General features: G+C 36.4%; 2 protein-coding genes across 5 annotated transcripts in view; both read right to left on the bottom strand.

Annotated features, from left to right (window-relative positions):
- LOC134801505 (DNA-directed RNA polymerases I, II, and III subunit RPABC5) overlaps positions 1-12173 on the bottom strand; it is a 104616-nt gene extending 92443 nt beyond the window's left edge. The window contains exon 1 of the mRNA XM_063774117.1: positions 12170-12173. The gene's annotated coding sequence lies outside the window, so the exon portion shown is untranslated. The remainder of the gene's footprint in view (positions 1-12169) is intronic.
- Positions 1-17396, bottom strand: part of LOC134801444 (ankyrin-1-like) — a 164368-nt gene that overhangs the window by 59314 nt on the left and 87658 nt on the right. The gene's annotated exons all lie outside the window — the stretch shown is intronic.

The following is a 17396-nucleotide window of genomic DNA, read 5'->3' as shown; positions in this document are numbered from 1 at the left end:
ACGTATTGTTTGTTGACTGGGTTATTAACAAGTGTTATGTAGAGTGGCTCGTGGCGTATCTTTATTAGTAACTTTCGGTGAATACCAGTATTAACGAGAACTTTATTAAACTTCAAAAAGGGTTGTTATTATGGACTTACTCAGGGAAACGTATCTCGTGTCGTAAAAATATACAGTGAATCTACATCCTTTACATGTAGTACTTATTGCTGATTTCAAAACTAAACACCTAGGTACTTATTTTAATTTTTAACAAGCAGAAACGTCTGCTCGTGTCGTCGTGTCGTGTCGTGTTAAATTTATTCTAAACACCTACTTATTTTTCTTCGGTAGTTAGTTCAATAAATATTCAAATATATCGTCATGAAAGAGGATTCCGTTTTACATTTTTGGTTACAGAATCCCGCAAGCGTGTCTACGCATTCCCATCTGATTATGATCGGCGTAGCAGACGACCTACATACTGTGTTTACATCCCGAATAGCACGACTCGCTGTCGTAACCGCGAGATATTACCAACTTACCGAACGACGCTTCGGCGGAACTATTTTAAGTGGGATCTCCGGTTGAGAGTGAGATAAGTTAGTATCCTGCCGGCGTATTATGGATGGCTTTATTTATTTATTTATTTATTTATTTGAAAACATAATATACAGCATTACAGTCGAGACCAAATCACTGTACACATCAGATTACAGAATACATAATGTATTTACACAATTTAGGAAAATCAGATCACAAATATCACAATCAACTTTCGTCCATCATCTCACAGTACCGCAGACACATCTGACACACAACCATCCATCGACTTGCAAACTTATCACAGTCTGGTCCGTTATCCGTCTTTATCCACGTGATAAAATAACTGTCACTTTTTAACACCGTGGGATAGAAAGTGACGGACACCGTTTTATTACGCTGTCACGTAGACAAGAACGACCATCATATCCGTACTGGAGGGGCGTGTCTTTGGCCGTGCGCTATTTTTGACTAAAAGGTTTCATTATTAGTTATCAAATATCAATAAGAATAGACTTGTTACACACACGGCTGCCAGGGACTTCACCACCAACGGAGCAGCATCTAACGTTGACAAGACTCCATCTCCCTTAATCGCTACTGGTTATCGTCTGAAAGGAACTTGGACACAAGAATCTGTAGCTATCTTTCGGTCCAATAACTCGAAGTTCAAAAAAGTGCTGTTTTAAGATTAAATATCTATAATAAATATTAGAGATGCACCGGATATTCGGTTACTATCCGGTATCCCGCCATCCGGCAATTAATGTACTATCCGGCCCGATACCGGATAGTGGCCTACTATCCAGCCGGATACCGGATAGTAACATTACTTGATTTTGGAGTAAACAAATTGGATTTAAGAAACAGACACGGTCATAGTCGTACTTGTTTATTATTTTTAAACAATTTAAACATTCCACTGACTTGCACGCGCACTCATTTCGAACCTAGAAATGTGTCCGCGCGAACGTTCACTAGGAAACAGGTCAAACCTGCAGAATGCGCACCTGAAAAACCGAAATGTAGGTATAGTTCCGCTGGCCGAATATTCGTCGGCCGGATACCGGATATTCGGCCGATGGTCAGGCCGAATATCCGGTATCCGGCCAAACAACTATCCGTTGCAGCTCTTTAAATATCTTATAGGTATCTTTATAGCGATAAGACCGCCTGTTTATATCTGCTTGTATTTCTGTGTTCTTCTGTATTTAGGTTAGTAAATGAAGCAAGTTGTTGTATGGAGACCCATGCATTAATTTCTCAGTCGATGAAATTTAGCAGTATGAGCCGAGACTAACATTATAAATATCCAAAAAAAAAAACTCCTAAGTTAGGTAAAAACACAAATCTGATTATATATTGAACCGAGTAATTCCTCAGTCCAAAATTATTTTACAAAATAAGTTATTTGTATCAGTATGTGATACTAGAAAAAAATCTAAAAGTTTTGTCAAACATGAGAATATTTTTTTATGATACTTCCTTTTTTTGACGCTCATTTTCATGGGAAAATTGCTCTGTCATTTTTTTCTTCTTATATGATCTTAAAATATAATTTGGCGTAGTGGGTAAAAAAATCCAAAAAAATGCGTATCGAAATGTATGTATTATAGAACTATTAAAAACTGAGAGTGGAAAATTTTTAGATTTTCATTTTGTAGGTATAAAACGGCAATAAAATGGCATTCCAGTGAAAAAATTAGACTGAGCAATTTTCCGGTCCAAGACACGCCAAAAAATTTTATTTTATTAATACTGGTATTTCTGCTGGGATATTTTTTTGATATTTCATATATTGTTGCAATAAGTTACATGAATATGTCTGGCGAAGAAAGTTTGAACGGAGCATTTTTCCGTAAAAATATATTAACGATTTAAGACTTTAGGTATTTACTTTAATTCTATTATTATTATTCTTTGGAAATTTATACAATACTTTTTATTTATTGATACTTTATCATACTGTAAAGTTTTTTCAGGCTGAGGAATTACTGCGGGGTCCACTACCTTTATTTACTACACTAATTGTTTTCTTTTATTGAGGTGTGCAATAAAGACTATTTGTATTGTATTTTATTGTATAAATAATAAAGTCAACGCTAAATCATATGCGCAATTTTTAACACATCCAGTAGGACTTACTCTTTATACTGGTCGAAATCCCTGAGGCATCTAAGCGATAGGAATAATATTCCCGCTTCAGCGGTTCTTTATAAGCCAAGCTTACGAAAATAAAACTAACAGCCAAATGAATTGCCAGGCTTTGTATGTACCATCGTTTACATTCACTGACGATTCTTAAACCTTATGGCCAAGACATAAGACCTACCACTGGTCAGAAGTGATGCTGTTAGTACAGTTAACATCATTAGTCGAGTATGAAACAACGCGCCAAAAGTATCTGCCACCTTGGAATGCTTTTCCAAATAGACATGTATGATGTACTTACTCGTATATCTGGAGAGTTCGCGTTTAAAAGTATTATCTACAAGAGTTTAATTTATCTATATATAGAAGACATATATATTTTTGTTAGCTAATATACTTATAGAATGGTAACTATAGGTTTAGACTGTACAAGCGTTCTTCTGAAGTAATTAAAAAGTTGTTTTCTAAAAATGCGCGCCTACGCGTTTCAACTTTACTCAGGTTCGCAAAAAAAGCAAATTAAGGTAATGAATTTTAAATAAAGATAAGGGTTAATGTAAGCAGTTTATTTTAATAACAGTGAGGTCTTTAAGGGTTTCTTAGATATTTTTAGTACTCTTAAAAATACGCATTTTGGTTCTATATTTAACTTGCTATTCTATAGGCATATTCTTGAGAGCAAAAGTGTGTGTTAGTAGCTTGTTTAATTTCTTTAGGCGCCTTGTATACTTGAGGCTTGAGGCGAACACTGCTTTGGTCTATTTGCCTAGATTCAGAAAGCATACTTAGGGCATACTGAAAATTCCTGGAACCGGCCACTTAGAAAAAAAAGGTCGACTCATTTATCAGAATCCAGAAACTCTCAGTATTAGCCCGGCACCTTTAAACTACTTTGATTAAGTTGTGATTGAATGATCGTACCGAAACTATGTCAAAAGTAGCCCTTCCTGTTGTGATATTGAACAGTATCCGAACGCATCCTTACATAATAATGACTCACTGGCCCTTTACTGTTATGAAGGACGATATTATGTAAGTACCAGCCCTCATCAATTATGTATCCCTGGCAACTTATCCCTTCCGCTTCGCTCTAAGTTAATATCAATGTTATTGTATAAAGTATTAGGATTTTAATATCAGTCGTAACAAGTTTTAAACACTGTCTAATACTGTAATGATGAGGACGGATCTCATAAAGTCCACGACGAAATGTTCCCTGACTGAGTGTGCTCGGAGTGCCACAAACAGAGAGAGATGGAGGAGTATCGAAACAGCCGCAATAAACATAGAAAAGGACAACCCATAACCACGACCACGCTGACAAGAGTGTACGACTAAGGAGGAGGAGAATACTGTGATGTTAATTTTATTAAAAATATCCCGTCAAGAGGCATACTTTTGAGTTGTTGGAGTTATAACTTTCTTTTCTATGAATTTGTATCATTTCATGTGCTGCATCATTGCTGTTCCACTGCGGGATTTTGCCAGAAGGTATTTAAATCTTCACATCGGTTCTAAGAACGATTGGTAAAGGAAAACTGAAAAATTCAGAGCTAAATCAAGAACTATCAGCATGAAGAGTGAATGTGGACATTCGACGTCCAATTACAGGGACACAGACATAATCTAAAGTCAGTAACTCATGCTATTTATACCTACGGAATCTTAAAACGCAATGTGTTGTAGGTAATCACGAAAATCGGAAAACAGAATTTGTTTATTTAAAACCATCAATAAATATTTTGAATTCGAGTTTAACCGCGAACACTGTAAAATCAATGGCAGTCAAGGTTGGTCAAGTGTTTTGGTTCACATCATCACTTTAGTTCCATACAATCGACCGATATTTCTGGCCTTTGAATACACCTAGTATATTACGGATGTAAGGGTCAATATATACTGGATGTGAAGAGATGAGTTAAATTTTAAACAGGTAGGCAGGACACACATGGCTGGGTACAGAGCTGGCCGCTAATTATATAGACTGTGTATAATTGCACAGCCTGCCACGTTTCCGCTAAAAATAGATGATACGCGTGTTTCGAGCTGAAAGGGTAAAAGGACAATTGGTTTATTTCTCTCTGGCTGTGGTTATTTTCGCAGGCGAGTATTGATTTGGACATTTTGATGTTTAGAATTTCTGTTCCATTTGCTAAATGGTGGTATTATTTATCACGGACCGAATGACAGGATAACGTAGCCTAGAGCTGGACCAATTAAATTCTGCATGGCATTTGCAATGCAGAATTTAATTACAAAGTGTTGCAATGTCATTATTAATATCAAAACTCTATGAAAATATAACGTTTAGAAAGTCACTCCCTAACTTTGTTCTGTTCAAGTGGGTACAAAGTTAGTTTAGGGCCACTTGCACCATCCAGGGTTAGAGCCTTAGAGGATATAACCAAACGGAGACGCCTTGTCTGTAACTTTCGGTACAAAACAGTCTGCTGATTTTTGCGGGGGAGGGGCACGTCAATGTATACGTAACGTAAAAATAGTCATGTCAAATAAACGTCAGTCAATACAATGTGCATGACCATTGGCCGCCTAATATCGACAGAAGGGAACGCCTGTTAATGGCTACTCCGTTTGGTTATATCCTCTAAAGTTAGAGCAATATTAAACATTATATTGAAACATGGATATGAAGTATTTATCCTGCATAAATTTATCGATGAATCATATAATTTAATCCATTAGTTCTGTCAATCTAGATAACGTCGAGAGCTTCAAAACATGACATGTTTAGTTTTGTGAGGGGTTCTAAACATGATGCATGTTCTATTTTGATCAGACAGTGGATATATGACCTATATATCCTAATCAAAATAATGAACTTATGATCGTCAAGTCTACATAATAATGGTAGCTTGATAAGGATATGTAGAATATACGAACCAAGGACCAGAAATTTTGCTATTTATTTATTTACAAGAGCAGTTTTGACACCATTTACACTTGTACAATTACTATCACGATACAGTTGCGATTACGGCTACCACAGGCTACAAGGCTACCAAAGCCGGGACATGTAGTAACCAAGGACTAATGGAAAAAAGTAATAACGAAATTAAAAATATGATTAAGGCGGACGAAGTAAAGTGCGCCGCACAAGTGAAAATATCTGAACCTATAAAAATCTCACGCAACCAATCTTTGGTTCCAGTGAAAAGTGGTATAAGCATGTTATTAAGTTATATGGGAAAGTAAGTTATATGGGATTTGTGAAGGAAAGGGTACAAATTTTATTCACTATGTAGAGTGACAGAAATATACTCTTCTGGATTCAAGTCAATTAAAGTCAATACCTACATTATGTACTGTTGACAGTGTTGAGTGTTGTTAGTAACATGTTTTCAAAACTCTTAAACCTGAATTTATAACTAAAGCAACTACTACAGATACAACAACCATTGGGTTGGGATTTATATAGAAAGTTGTAATTTTTGGCTTTTGCCGTTTTATTGTTAATGGACCACTAATGGCCGGCGTAAAGGCAAGAAGCGACAGCGGTGACGATGCGGTTCTGCTAATCGACATTGAAAGTAGACGGTTGCCGGATTTGAATTAACTTTTTAAGCGTCCGCGGAACTTGTGAAGGACGCTACATCTACATTATTGACTTTTGGTGATAATAGGAGAAACATATTTGATTGTCTATGATCGATTTCCGTAAATCAAAGAGAGTAAAGATACCATCGTCGAAGATGGATCCTTTTTATGTATGGAGTCTAGGAGACTGCCCTCTATAAATTAGCTTTTACCAGCCTTCTTCATTCATATAACATATTTATCCAGAATAGAACTAAACTTATATTTCACAAAAAAAGAATTGTAATCATAATCAAAGACAATGATAAAAGTTGCAAATACACTTTTTACTTTTTTTATTACCTAACTGTTCTGTTATTGTTTTCTGCGTAAAAGAAAACAGGAAAAGGAAGCATTCATTATTGACAATGACTACTAAACAACGACCAATGCAAACCGATTAACTTCTTTCCGTTTGTGAATAATAAATAAAATAAAAACAAAAATATGTCTAGCCTATATAAAGTGTCACTTCTGGAGAAATGTCTCCCCCACAATTTTCTAATTTCATACAAATAAAAAAAAATGTCGATGGAACATACCATCGTCCGAAGGCGACCTGATGCACTGTAAACACGAAACTTTACTTTTCTTTTTCACTTTATCCTTTTTCGGTTTTTCGTTTTCAATATTTTTCTTCAACTCATCCTTCTTCGCTTTGCTCTTTGTATTTTTAACCACACCCATTTTTTTATTTTTCACAACACTTTTAGCGCGCGCTTTTCCAACTTTTTTAATTTCGCGCGCTACGCAGCTGTGCGTTCGGAAACTAGCGCCAGACTAGCAACGCGAACTGCGTCGAGCGAGCGAGGAAGTACTGGCTGAATGAGGCTCGCGTTCGCCACAAAGTCTATGGTCTACGTCTATGAGTCGCGCGTGAGCTCACTCGCCAGCCAAATCGGGCATCCCGATTGGGAATCAAGGCCAATACATGGATTAATATTCTGTATGTTCCATCAAACTAAAACTTAATGATAATTTCTCCTGTTTATTATTTCAACAACACAAACGTTATGAAACACGCAGTGAAAATAAACAGTCGTCTAATTGGTCCATCATAATAAATTTCTAAGTGATAGGTACTTAAAATGGGTGCTAAAAATAGAATCTGAATCGATTTTCCATGCTCTGAAAGCAATTACGGTAGCTATCATTTCAAGGGCATTTTGGTCAAATACTCAAATCAAGTCGGGAGTTTCGTGACCAGTGGCTATTCGTCATGAGCTGAATCGGCGAAGGCGTTAACCATTGACGTTGGCATAAAAGCAGTGATGTATTATTTGATTAACTTTCGTTTGATAAGGAAGCGCGATAAGACAGCGCACCATGCCTTTATCTCTGTTGTCTGAGAGCTGTACTTTTATTGTAGCTTTTAGGACATAATATACTACTATACATGTGTCCTCTGTAGTGATGTTAAAGTTGCGTTCCCGCGAATATTCGTCAAGTAAAGAACCATTATTGCGTAGGCACACCTTATCTGTCATAGTAAAAAATATTTAATTATGAGCATTTATGAAAGATTAAAAATACCTACAACATGGAAACATCTGAATCTGAAACATAATTATTGTGTTCATAGTGTATTAATTGTTTTTATTTTAGACGTTTTTATTTTATTTAAAGAAAATTAATTATGATTTTAAAAGCATACTCGTAAAACGTGATATTTTTAATTCAATAACGTATATAACGTATAATTCAATAATACTTATTTAATTAAATTAGCCCACATTCGTTCTTTTTGTTTTGGAAATCTAAGAACTATGTTCAAGTACTTATGTGGAAGAAAGTTTGCAAAAAATCGTATCATCCCCGAATATTTCCTTCCCATTTTTACCTTATCCCGTATATAACAAGAACGACACATCACTAGAGCTGTAGACATTATAATCTAGCCAAGGTCATCCATTATTTCCGAACAACAAACGCTAGTACAATTTTCTCGCCTATGCGATTCTAATCATGGCGATGGGTTTAGGTTTAATGATTTTCTATTTTTGAAGCGTTGTGGTAGGTATGATACAGCGATATTTGTTGGTTTAAATCGATCGAGAAACGAGCCAAGGTCGAGTTTCAACAGATGATAACTGTTATGGGATCGAACACACAGTTGCCTCTACTACGTCAGAAGATCTAAATATTTGAAGTGTTATAACAAGCAAAACAAACAACATACAGGCCTACCAAACTTCGTGACCTTCAAAAAGGTTTTTTTTTGCATTTAACTTCCGCCCTTAGGCCTTTTCAATTACTTGCCTTTTTCTTCAATCTTTGGGCTTAACCGTGCTTTCTGCGTGCTTTCTCAGATTTCTGGTAGGTGTTACTAGGCTTCTCTTGTTGGATTGAGTTTAGTGACAGCGTTGTTGGCAGGACTATAGATATGCTCTAAACTAACTTTACCTGTTACCAGACAATGGGACTTAGACGCCGCTACTGCATTGCATTACTTACCTGGAACAAAATAATAGTTTATTAACATTTGAGCATCGCATACACACTATGGTCTGTCCATTAATCTAGCCTAGCTAGCTAATCTAGGTCTGGCGATAACTTGGGACTTGAGGGTAAATTTAGACGAGGGAATTAGTGGCCAATTTCTAGGAGTATTCCAAACAACATTGTAAAGATTATTTATAAAAAAATAGAAAATGATTCCTCAACTGCCAAGTTACCTCATTTAACGGTGTTTCTGTACCGTAAAAATACTTCATCTCAAGTAATTTAAACCATGTTAGTATGAAATTACGGATTAGTCTTAAAATAGCACATGATGTGGGAAGAGCTTACACTCGTCAAGGGGATGACGACATTTTGTACCTAAACAAAGCATTGATCCGTAAAATTTACTTCTTTCAGGTAATTTTAACGTGCATTTATATTACTCCCACTCGACACTCATGTCATAAAGTAGGTATACATTCCTTCGTATTAATTCGCCGCAGGTTTCACTGGTCGTGGTCGCAGTTTGAAATTTTATATTAGCTTTTTTTGTCGGAAATAAGTGATGTCCCAACGTTAAATGGACGATGCATGGATATTGTTGGTATTATAGTCCTAAGTGCATTCTGTATTTTAGTTAATGTATAAATGAAGATGTCAACACGGTACTCTCACTAATCGAGTGAGTGCCATTGTTCATACTGTTACGAGAAATCGTAAGTCGTATGGCCTCCCCAAACGTCACCTATTGTGCATGCGATTTGCAATACATTGCGGCATTTCATCTATCTATTGAATTAGTTGCTCCTATATGGCAGCAATTATATAAAATCACATGCCATTTGTCATACTGCGAAGACATATAGTTGGTCCATCGATATGGCCACAGTTAAGAGTGTTAGTTACATTTAGTACCTGTACCTAAGTACTAAACCTACTAGGTTAAAAAACCTACGTGCCCGTATAACCGAACATTCTCAATGTCAAATTACTTGAGACGACTCCAGTAGTTTACAAGAGGTTTTTTGCTGCGTAATGCAATCAAAACACATTTTTTATTAGGATAGATTACTCGTACTTACACTACACCATGAATCACTCAAGCGGTGTGCACACTACCTAATCCTAAAGTAATCGGAAGTGTAGCCAGCGGGCTTTTTGCATGCCGTAAAAGAAGATGATTCTCGCAGTGCAAGTGTTATTTTAAACTTCAAACTTCTATGAAATTATGACGTTTAAATAACACTTGCACCGCGTATGCTATCAAAATCGTTGCAGACTTTTCTTGGTCTAACTCTTGTTATAAATTCCAAAAGTCGGTGTATTTAGTGAGAGAGATCTAATTTACGAGAGTATCAAAATAAGTAGCTATACTGAAAGGCTATACGTTTCATTTAACCGTACCACTTTTCTGTATCCGTCTCGCTCTGTGTTTAGTCTATTAAACTGTTCTCCCATTCGATTAATGTACGATCTTTGTAAAAAAGAAGGGATAGGTTATTTATAAAGTCCGGTAACACAAAACGAAATACGTGTGTTTTTCGCCAAAGATCAAAATGGCTCTGTTATCTTGCCATCTAGAGTCACCATGTAACCATGTTAACTCCAGTTTTAATCGGTTAACCCCGGGTTAGTGAAACGGTGCAACTGGCCCTAATTGTTTAGGTTTGGCCAAGAAAAAATGTAATGAAGCGATATAAATGCCTAGATTTCGAAAAGACAAGATAGAGCCAACATCGAGTTACTCATAAATCAGACTGTAATACTTTATTAAGGGCAAAAGAGGAAACTTTTGGTCGATATTAATTTCCATAATGGTGCGTCCACACAGAGCCGACAAACGCCGAATTACATAAATCTCTGGTCCAGTTGTACCAGAACCAAACACGGGCTGGTTTAAATATGTAACTAATTTAAGATTGATGAAACTTTTCATATAATCCGTTAATAGAAAATCCCTGATAGCTTGGTGTGGTGTGGACAGACTACCTATAAGACAATGACCTCGTGCGGACCATAAACATTCTAGAGTAAACCTCTCTTTTATCAAAACTACAAGACTGAGGACAGATCAGCATCACACTTCACATGTGTACACCAGCCTTTTCACCATTAGCCACGGGCGATTAGCTCGCGTGTATGACTCCATACACACATACAAACACACACGCTTCCGTGATCTCGCTCAATGTCACGGCTGCCTGATTTATTGCGATTCCATACAAATATGTCCGATGTTTACTTTTGTTGGCATTGTTGGGTTTTGTTACGTGTGACCGATTTCCCTGCTGGCCTCGTAAATGGCTATGATAATGGTGGTCAGCTGCTTCATTCATTGGTATTTTGTATGGGTTTAAATTGGATGGTCTAAATTGTGTAAAAATATGCGGTAACTTTTAAACCATTGGATTTTAATTATTCGTCATCTAGGTGATTTAATTTAATTTCATGCAATAAATGGATGAATGTATTGCCTGCGCCTAGCATGGCAGCTTCAAAAGTCTCAATTAAAACTAAAACCAATGAAAATATTTCATCACTTCCTAAAATTTTATTTAGTTTATTAATTTACAGAGGGCAAATTAAGACAAAACAAAATGACAATAAAAACGTCCGGTAATAAATAAACGCATTCAACATGCCTGAAAAACACTGACTGTGGTACTTACGATCAGAAAAAATAAATCAATAAATTACGAACGTGGACGTTACCACAAACAAAAATGATTAAAACAATATTGAAAAAAGTCTAACAGTCTAACAGCAGTGATCGAATCTAAACACTTGTTTATCACGCTATTATCATGCTATTATGAATTAATTTGTAGTAAATCTCGTGCATGATTTATGTTAGAAAAAAAGATATCTAACATCGCAACTAAGTTTATTTGTGTGGCCTGTTGTGATGAGTTTTTAAAGCCGGAAGTGACCATACAATAATAAACACAGGCAGTTACATTCAAGTCAGACAATAAAAAAAACACACGTAGAGTCGTTAAAAACATATTGCACCGCTTGGGCAAAAATTTGCTTTGTAGGTATTTAAAGTATTTAAGTCTAAAAATACTATCCCTACATATTAACTAACACTTGTTGACATCATATGCAGTAATATCACAAAACCTTGAAACATCCAGCCAATAATAATGTTTGCCGGCTCTACTCTATTTTCATTCACGTGGCGCCATCTTTGAAACAGCTCTTGCAATGTTTACCGGCACCAGGTAATGCTAGCGGCAGTATCTCGCACACATTTCAATAGAGGGCAGCACCATATAGTAAATATTATAGTAAACAAACATAAACAAAAAAATGTTCTTACAGTTTTTGGTCTCTTTCGTTCTTATTCTTTCGTGTCGGAAACACAATGCGCAACGAAAACTTTGGAAAACGGATTGTTGTGTTGGGAAGTCGGAAGCACCGAAGACCAAAAAATGCGTGGCGTTTCCAACAAAATGGCCTGATTTTGTGAAAGATTGTTCCTATTATGCAAAATATAAATATAAATTGTACCTTATTGGCATAACTGCAGGCATAAAATTAAGTTTACGAATACCTAGACGTGAGACGTCAAGATATCCAAATCAGTCGATGAAATAAATCTCTAACAAGGCTAAGTATTGCGGTACTGAAGCTAAACAAACAGGTAAATGACCTGGCTGTAAATTGTGATTAAGTGGACTTTCCGGGTCGATATGCACAAAAATCAATAGATCTCGGAAATACCAGAAAAGCGCACGCAATGCAGTACACGGGCTTATTGTTAGTAGGCAATAATTAGTGACCTGTTTATAATACATATGTGTGAAGATTTGATTAACAATGGATATTCGATGAACGAGGTATCAAGAGGACAAAAGGCTATATTTATAATATTTTTCACATAGCGTCGGTACGGTGACAGCAGTCATATCTATACAATAGGGGGAATATTACGCAAAACTCTGCGTAGAGGGCGTCACTATAGGCCAATCACATGGCCTACCGTGTGAAACAGAAACACGACAATCGAAAGTTCGGTTTCTGCCTCTCTATCACTCTTGCCTATTCGATCGATAGAGAGGCAGATAAATTTAAATTAAATTTTGCATATTGAGACAGCTGTCACTGCACCCAACTATAACTAACTAGCTTTCAAGAGGGATGAATAATTGTTAACTTCTGTGTTTACAACACTATTTTTCATGGTATTGTTTTGTAAAATTACCTTGATTGCGTAAAGTCAAAAATAGTATTTGCGTGGGAAGATAGATTTGCTACAAAACTTTTACTGCTTCCAAAAAATGTCTGCCGATTTCGTAAAATTATTTGTACTTTGGTTTTTTTTCAGCATTAGAAAGAACTTCCCAGAAGTAAGTTTGAAGTTCCAAATGTTTTAAGTGAATTATGAGTATTGGCTATGCTACAAGATAATTCCATAATTGTTAACAATTAAAGAGCCTGATAAAAACTACGTGCTAACTTCTGTGGAGTTCTTTCTAATGCTAAAAGAAAGCAGTACTTTTAGGCAAAAACCACCCGTGTTATATTATGTAAAACAAACAATGCAACGCTGACACATTCAATATGTATTTGACGACAAATCAAGTGGTGTATCGAATGAAAATTATTCGTCACAACCTAAATCAATACACAATAATGTGTAAATCGGCCACAGCTGCCGCTGAGTCATCTGAACGTCATCAAACTAAACAAAACAATATTATGTGTCAGTTACATACGTTTACAGAAATTGTTACATTTTCCTGTGAGTGACACTGGTGTTTGAGGAAAACATTTATTTAGGTACATATTTTACTACATTACAAGAAATAACTTGGTACAATATGTACAGTGTTGCTGGCCTAACTTGGCAGTAGCATTTAGTAGCTTAAAAAAATAAAGCATGAATCTCTGTGACTTTGACTATGTCTTTTGACAGCGACCCCTTACCAAACTATAGTCTGGTCAAATCAAGTTTGTATGTAGGAAAAAAACAGCAAATAGAAAATTGTAGTCGCGAAGTGTTCATCTTTTTTTCTAACTACTAAGTTCGTAAGTCTCGAAACATATAGTTGGTCAAAACAATTTGTCAGTCAGTAAGAACCAGGAAAACTACACTCATTCTTTTCTTTTGGGTGCTAGTACTAGTGTAAGACAAAGATGGTATGATTCTCTCTGTCTATGATTGAAATGAGACAGTCCTTTGACAAACTACATACATATATGTAATTTGCAATTAGTAAATGTGTTGTCATAAATTCGTTACAGCATGTCGTTGCGTAGAGATTTAAGACTAAAACGAGTCATACAAAGTCTGTGAAATGACAAATAGACGCCAATAGCTGCATAAAATAAACCATAAGTACAACCGCCATCTAATATCCATAAACTAACCAGAGACAATACTTTGTTTATTTATAGGTTGTACCATGTATTCGAACGCGCCTCATGTCTTGTTAACGAATGACGTTTATTTCCCGCCAATTTTCTTAACAGGGTAATAGTGATAAAACACCAGCCTATTTTGCCACGAAGACAATTGGTAGGGGTGAAAATTGCTTGACAACAGCAAGGTGAGCACAGGTGTTAAAGAATTTCGTACAATGCGGAAGACCAGCGCTGACTTTATAGCTAACTAGCATTATGCTGAGTTGGGTCCATTTCGTGATGCACACTTATTATTCTCTTCTGTTCTTGCTGTTGTTGTCTGTACATGTTCGTACATGTTTTGTGATCACGAATAAAAATATTTTTTTTTATCAATATACGCAATGAATAAATCTAAGACATTCCGCGCGTTCACTGAAAATATGTCGATAATAGAAACTCTACCTACAGATGTAGTGCATAATTGTTTTCCATCGTATTTTCTCGGAAACGTTGGTATTTGTCATGCTACTTCAGTCAACCCCAGTACTTTTTGTACCGAGACTGACAGAAATAGCAAGACACGTTCGTACGTTTCCGTGAAAATACGATGGAAAATAATTTTTCTCAAAAATGGACGGCAAAGTCGACTTTGCCGTTTAAAAAATTGGTTGCGAAGCGCGTAGTTTATGGTCAGTCAAAAATTAAAAAGTTAAAAACATTGCAGTCTCGATTTTGGGACTGCAATGTTGCATACAAATTCCATTATTTGTCGAGTTCCAAACTTTTTAAAAGTTGAAATGGCCATATCAAATGAAGGCACAGGCCCATTAAACAGCCAAACAGATGATTAGTACCGCGACTATTTAGCTGTCTCAAATAGGTTGGCGTATTTTCGGCAGAAAAATACACTTCTATTTTTTTATTAAAAAAATAAAAAGGCGACAAAGCTAATTTTTTCAATTGTTTCTACTTTTTTCTGTGAAAATATATACGTAAGAAAGTTGCTTTTGTAAAATATTTCTATGATATTTATATTTCTTGCACCATTTTTGAGAAAAGCACTATATATGACTCGGCTGGAAGGCTACTTGCTGGCTTCGGATTCAATTAAACGGACTCCCAAGGTCGTCCGTTTAAAACGAATCCTCAGCCTGCAAGTAGCTACTTCCGAGCCTCGACAATAATGTACTAATGCACTAAATCTGTACAACACAGACGCAATCTACAGACAAAAGTAACGCATAATATCGATGCCAAAGTAAATAAACCCCGTTCTTTGGATTGGAAATTGCTTACACACTGTTTTACTACTTGACAAAACAATAATATACTAGATACGAGCTGAAGCTATTTGTTATTGTTCACTAGCAAATGCTTCGTCTATGATGTTAAACAATGTTTACTTCTAGTTCACTAGTTCCAGTAGCTTCTGCGGAACAGATGTGGTATTAGAATATGTCAACACAGATTTGACTATTTACTTTGACTTTATCGAGTCATGAACAATCAAGAAGAATAGGTACCATTATATTAAAGTAATCACATTACTATTGCAAGTGTCGTATTTGGAATGAAATGAAATAGGTAGGTACAGTCAGCCAAGAAAGTGGTCTACCACTTTTCGACTCTATCATCTGATTGATAGAGTCGAAAAGTGGTAGACCAGTTTCTTGGCTGACCGTACTATGCAAAATTGAAATTAGTGTCCGACCGAAACATGTTTTTTTGCCGAAACCGAAACCGAATGTTCGGCTTGGCTCTAATTTCGGCCGAAACCGAAACCGAACCTTTTGTAGACTTGTTAAAATCGTTGAAAAAATGTCATAAAACCGCTTTTACACACATATTATGGGGCTGTCAACACCCAATGTCCTTGAAATTGATGTTACTTAAGCAGTTTTTTAAGAAAATTACTAGAGTTAGACCAAGATAATTCTGCAACGATTTTGATAACACACGCAGTGCAAGTGTTATTTTAAACGTCAAAACTTCTGTGAAATTGTGACGTATAGATAACATTTGCACTAGTTGCACTGCATATGCTATCAAAATAATTGTAGAACTTTCTTGGTCTAACTCTATTCATTCACCAGTCAAGCCAACATGTAGATACAGGGTCAACCAAAAACGCGAGCGCAGCGAGCGCGAATTTTTTGTTGACAATATCGCAAGGCCGGGTACCGATCTTCACCTGGGCCTAAACGTCCGAAGTGCCCCAGTGAGGCGAACTTTCATGCGAAGTCAAAGCCGTGCTTCAGGCTGCAGGATAAGTAGTTGAGCGTAGACATGTGCGCCGCGCCGCCGCGCCGCCGCCGCCGACGATTTTTCCACGCCGCCGCCGCCGATAAATTTGACCGGCGTATAATCGGCGTGGGAAATGTTGATACCTATCGTGTCTTATTCCATGTTGCGTAGTGAATAGATAGTGTCAGAGGTATAATTTAAAGATCCTTATGCTTTTTCGGTTATTATTTGCCGGTTAACCAAATTAGCATCATTTTTGTCGTTGCGGTGTTAGCTGTGATAACGATTTAGTGTTAATTTAAACAAGATCTAGTTTTTGGATCTCAGGTTATTATTTGATATTTTTTCGCACAGCTTTTTTGTAGAACGTAAATGAAATTGTATATTATGTGATAAATAAATGTGATTTATTTATTTATTACAAAATATACAATTTCATTTAAAATTACACAGGATCAATTCTTAGTCATTTTATGGTGATTATCAGCTTCTTTTACTTAACAATATATATTTCACTGATTTAAACTTTCACGATTATTGAACATTATCAAACTACACAACGGGACTTAATCGCGTATTTAAGTTTTAAGATTTACCTCCGACGTTTCGAGGACGGCGTTGTCCCCGTGGTCTCGAAGAACGAGACGGTGTACACTCCTTTATCCAAAGTTGCAGGGAGCCTAAGGTCACCGAAGGACGTTATTCCGTTCCAGTCACCTGGCGTTTATAAAATAGATTGCAGTTGTGGTAGTTCCTATATCGGAGAAACTAAGCGCACCATAGCAGAAAGAGTTAAGGAACATATCGCAGCTGTCAAAAATCGTCAGGTGAACAAGTCTGCCGTGGCTGAGCATTTGCTGGAGTCAGGACCAAACCACTGGATTGAGCTGCATAACCCTAAAATCATTTCCACGGATCGCCATTTCTACAGTAGAAAAGTGCGGGAAGCCATTGAAATCAAAAAACATTGCAATTTTAATCGGGACGAGGGTTTTAAGATCTCATCCACATGGAATCCAGTCATTAGTAAATGTAAGCGGTAACGAATATCGACAGTTGATAAATCGAATATCGTTAGTGTGTTGTGTGTC

Source organism: Cydia splendana, chromosome 22 (assembly GCF_910591565.1).
Source record: "Cydia splendana chromosome 22, ilCydSple1.2, whole genome shotgun sequence".
NCBI classification, from domain to species: domain Eukaryota; kingdom Metazoa; phylum Arthropoda; class Insecta; order Lepidoptera; family Tortricidae; genus Cydia; species Cydia splendana.
The sequence above is the reverse complement of the archived record's forward strand: the minus strand, read 5'-3'. Positions and strand labels throughout refer to the sequence as shown.